The sequence below is a fragment of the Palaemon carinicauda genome, chromosome 37 (genome assembly GCF_036898095.1).
Source record: "Palaemon carinicauda isolate YSFRI2023 chromosome 37, ASM3689809v2, whole genome shotgun sequence".
Classification (NCBI taxonomy): Eukaryota; Metazoa; Arthropoda; class Malacostraca; order Decapoda; family Palaemonidae; genus Palaemon; species Palaemon carinicauda.
The window spans coordinates 13,405,194-13,410,497 of record NC_090761.1 but is presented as its reverse complement, the minus strand read 5'-3'; the positions used below and the strand labels follow the sequence as shown (position 1 = coordinate 13,410,497).

The following is a 5,304-nucleotide window of genomic DNA, read 5'->3' as shown; positions in this document are numbered from 1 at the left end:
ATATTATAAACATGCATCAACATATATATCATATAGGCATATACAAACATCTATATATATATATATATATATATATATATATATATACATACATTTATAAACACGTATATATTTGGTAGACCTGGATGCTTAGCGTTTAAGTAGTTCACTATTTCGTCTAATTTTTTCTTATTCACTAATCACTTGCAAATAAAAATGAATTCCTAACGTCCCTACCGACGACCAATATTTAACAAAAATATTATTATTAATACTATCTAAGCTATAACCCTAGTTAGAAAAGCAGGATGCTTTAAGCCCAGGGGCTCGAACGGGGAAACTAACTCGTTGAGGGAAGGAGACAAGGGAATAAATAAAACGACCAGATCAAACCACGGGTTTGGCGAGAAAACGTTATTGCTATGATGTCTTTATGTGTTTTATCTTTTAGTACGTATATCAATACTTCGACGGAATTAATCAGATTAACACAGACCTCCGATATACCGTGCATAACTGGTGGGATAATTATACTAAAGTACTCGATAAACAAATTATTATTATTACTTCTTAAGTTACAACCCTAGTTGGAAAAGCAGGATGTTATAAGCCCAGGGGCTCCAACAGGGAAAATAGCCCAGTTAGGAAAGGAAATAAGGAAAAATAAAATATTTTAAGAAGCGTAACAACATTAAAATAAATATCTCCTCTATAAACTATAAAAACACTAACAAAACAAGAGGAAAAGAAATAAGATAGAACAGTGTGCCCGAGTGTACCCTCAAGCAAGAAAACTAACCTAAGACAATGGAAGACCATGGTACAGAGGCTGCGGCACTACCCAAGACAAGAGAACAATGGTTTTATTTTGGAGTGTCCTTCTCCTAGAAGAGCTGCTAACCAAAGCTAAAGAGTCTCTTCTACCCTTACCAAAAGGAAAGTGGCCACTGTACAATTACAGTGTAGTAACCCCTTGGGTGAAGAAGAACTGTTAGGTAATTTCATTGTTGACAGGTGTATGACAGGGGAGAATATGTAAAGAATAGGCCAGACTATTCGGTGTGTTTGTAGGCAAATGGAAAATAGACCGTAACCAGAGAGAAGGATACAATGTAGTACTGTCTGGCCTGTCTAAGGACCCCATAACTCTCTAACGGTAGTATCTCAACGGGTGGCTGGTGCCGTGGCCAACCTGCTACCTCCAAAACAAAGGATAATACGACAGACGGAATTATAATCAAGCGCATGTTTTCTTTCGTTGCCTGATAATGATGGGATTTACACACACACACACACACTATATATATATATATATATATATATATATATATATATATATATATATATATATATATTTTCCTCTCCCTTCCCTTCCCGCTATACCCGGGCTAAAGGGAAAACCCGAAATATTGTGCTTTAACCGAACATTACAAGATTTGAAGAAAATCAAGCCTTGGCCTATAGGTCGCTATGACCGTGTCCTCCTTAACCTATCACAAAGCAAAGGTTACAAGTGGTTAAGTCTTATTGTTACAAAATAATGTTCGTCCATATAGGCTTACCTTGATTCACGTTGAGTTCGGAGGAACCACAATCTGGTACAAACAAGCATTCATATAGTAGTCTTAGAATATTCTTGTAAAAAAGTAACCGCCGTTCTACAGCGTCTCCTTGAACATGCTGACTTTAAAACTTCCCAATTCCCTTATCTCACCGGGTTATTATGTGAGTGGCTGTTAGGTTCATTATTACGAGGGAAACCACGCGGAAGCACCCACGACTGTACACCAACCTGTAAAGTAATAACTGATGAATGCAGTTCTTAGGAAAAAGGGAGTTTTAATTCTCTCATCAAATTAATATAATAATATAAACAAGATATAAGCAAAACTACGATAATAAAAAAAAAAAGACAAGCATCGGATTTGTTTAGTGTTTCCGATTGTTTAACTATCGCAGTACTTGAATTGCATTATGGAACTGGCATATGCATAACCAAAAACTTTCATGAAAATGTGACAAACTTTCTGAATACGCTAGTTTTTCGCAAATTACACATCCTACGAAAAATCTATAAGACTATTATATGAATATTTCCCCAGAAAAATATATACTTATAAATAAGAATTCAATAACTGATCTGGATTTTCACAAAGAATATCGAAAAATACTGAAAGAAAAAAAAACATTAGTGATATTTTTTCAAATTGTCTCGGTGAAGTATAAAAAAAATGAGATTGTTAGGAACAAGCACACTTGCACCATTGCGCTAGCGTCAGTAGACGGTATGAAGCTTATTGAACTTGTGAAAAGCTTTATCCATAGACCAAGAAGTATTGATAATTTTCACAACAAAATTTAGTTTGAATATAGAAATATCTTAAAACTATCGTCTGGGTTCAACATAACAGGTTTCCATCACCTCATGGAGAAAGCAATGCTTTATTTGAATGTGATATTTATTACCATTATCTTCCTAAGCGATACTGAACAAGTTTATTGGTCAATTTGACAATAAAACGGAGATCCATCAAACAACGATCATTTATGAATTATTTTAACGTAGATATTTCCTGTAAGAACTGAAAACAATACTTCCTGGGATTATAATGGGAAAAAAAAATCTCATTACGATTCATAGCACTGCTACCATGGGAAGAGTGAAGTGACGTGATGTGGGGGAAAAACTGATAGGTGTATGGCAGGATATTGGATTGAAATCATGCATTTGGATTATATAGCATAGCACAGAGGCTTGCAAGGTCATTCGGTGCCTGTATGGAAAGGGAAGTTCTGGACATAGCTTGGACATAGCCTAGGCCTACGTTGTGGGAACAAGTGCGACGGGAAGAGGTGGCTGTGGTGGGAAATGAGACATAGGTGTGGAAAAATGCGTAGTATGAGGGTATGGGTAATGGAATAGCTTTGTGCGAGAAAATTGGATAGATGTGAGCGAGGGGAATGGATTTGTGTTAGGGAAATATTAATGGCGTGTAGAGCAGGGTTAACAGAATTACTAAGACAAAAGTAATTGCATAGTATTGGAGCTATTCCTTGTCAATGAAGAATGAATACTCATAAGTAAAAATAAGGCCAGAATGACATAGCTTTCAAAATGAATATTTTTTGTTCATTAAAAATTTTTGAATAAAAATGAAGAATGGTGAGTACCCCACATTCGCTATGTTAAAGATAGTAACAACAATACATTTTAATTTGGAGCTAGATATAGGTCTTAAACTCTTCTTTGTTGAATATGATTTGCAGAATAGAGTAAATTGCAATCGATTTGAAACATGATAAAATGAGTGAATTTTACGACCACTGCGGATACTAGCAGGATTAATAAGAGTACACTATTAATCCTGGATACTAGTTGGTTAGGCTAATTTGCCAGCGCCGTCTTTTCCACATTGGATAATTATGTAAGCAATATATGTTTTTACAGGATATTTTAAGAAATATACTAATTCTACAATTGGTTATTTTTCTATGTCTAAAAAAAATAGTATGATAAGAACGGGGTCTCGTATTTTCTGCAGCAGAGGTTTCAAACTCACCTTAGACCAAACTTGTTCTCTTCTTTTTTCACATTTTATACTTGTATATTTGTGTAAGTAATGTTACCGAAATCAGTATGATATACATGATTATGAATAATATGATGCTATAATGAAAGACAATGATTATTTAATTACAAAACTCATTACTAGGGTTTGAATCCTAATAGGCCTATGTCTTGAGTTATTGTCAGTCGATTATCTTAATTTACTGTTGTGAAAAACCGAATAACCAAATTATTGTAAAGTATAAAGTATATAAATTGTATATTCCTTTTCCGTATTATGAACATATTTAAATACTGCAAATATCATAAGGCCATACTATACAAGTTTTACTTAATTACACACAACAAAGATTACTAGTTTTGAAACATAGACCTATGTTTGAGTTATCATTCGATTATCGTAACTTACTATTAGTGCAATTACCGTTATGACAAAGAGAGTAACCAAATAACTGTAAATTATAACGTCGATACTTTATGTATTCGTTTTCCTTATGAAAATAACCAAACCTTGCAAATCTCAGAAGGTCCAGAAGGCTCTACTTACCGTCCAGGAGTTAGTGTTTGACAACAAACCTCTTCGAAATTGCATAAAATAGACATATACGATAAAACTACAGTTTACGCCCGACAGGTGTAACAGCTAGTCATTATAAACCGGATACCAAACTCGAGGAATGCTGTCTAAAAGCGATTGTACTCTACCTTCTAATACAGAATCGGTGATACACCACTGGCGGCATTCTTAAGTTCTGAAAGTCGGCTTTATTCGACAAGGCTAAACTATAAACATACATATTTGGAGGGACATTCTATTCCCTGACAATAACCAACAAGTAACCCTAAATTTTTAATCAACACTTACTGCACTGGAACTCAAAGAGCAAATAACTTGTTGCTATGTTCGAAAGGAAAGGTGGGTGGTCGGAAGAGCTACGAGTCACGACATCACACGTCATTCCCCTCTCGCTGCTTGGTGGGGACTAGGGGCGGGGCCCGGCCGTGGGCCCGTGGCCGCTTGGCGGACCTAGGGAGACGGGCTGGGTGAGTCCTCGGGTTGTGTGTACCATGTTAGCCAATTATTATTCCTATGATTATCTAAGCTACAATAACGATGCTATAAGCCCAGGGCCCCAACGGAAAAATAGCCCAGTGAGGAAAGGAAATAAATAAACTACAAAAGAAGTAATGAACAATATAATATATCTCAAGAACGAGAAAATGAGACTGTCTGACTTACGGGGGGCCATAACTCCATGAGAGTGACTGTTAAACAGTTGCCGTTGTGACCGTTGGGACTGGCTGTATTTATGCGTAACTAGCAATCATCAGTCATCAAGACGAAAATAAATACAAGAACCGACAGCTCCATTCCTATATGATCGTAATGGAAGTGCACTCTTTAATATGAGGGTTTCATTTCTTCTTTTCCTGGTATTGGTTTATGCGTAGATATGCATTTTGTCCAGTGTTTGTTTACAGTTTGCTATGGAAGATACCGTTGGCTTCATTAATTCCAAATTTCCAATGCACTTTCCGGGCAGCTCAGTGTACTGGAAGTAATGAAGCCAAATATACAGTACAAAACTTTTGTATCACTAGCTATGAAATACTGCTAAAACATCTTGAACAAAGCGATTCATCATCGTCACCTCTTCCTAAGCCTATTGACGGAAAAGGGCCTCAGTTAGATTTCGCCAGTTATGTCTACCTTGAGCTTTTAAATCAATATTTCTCCCTTCATCATCTCTTACGCT

At 36.0% G+C, this 5,304-nt stretch overlaps 1 long non-coding RNA gene across 2 annotated transcripts in view; it reads right to left on the bottom strand.

Annotated features, from left to right (window-relative positions):
• Positions 1-4,528, bottom strand: part of LOC137628990 (uncharacterized) — a 153,668-nt gene extending 149,140 nt beyond the window's left edge. For both annotated transcript variants that reach the window (XR_011041423.1, XR_011041422.1), the window contains exons 1-2: positions 4,413-4,528; positions 1,542-1,771 (exon numbers count right to left, since the gene is read on the bottom strand). This is a non-coding gene — a long non-coding RNA (uncharacterized lncRNA). The remainder of the gene's footprint in view (positions 1-1,541; positions 1,772-4,412) is intronic.
• Positions 4,529-5,304: the final 776 nt, after the last annotated feature.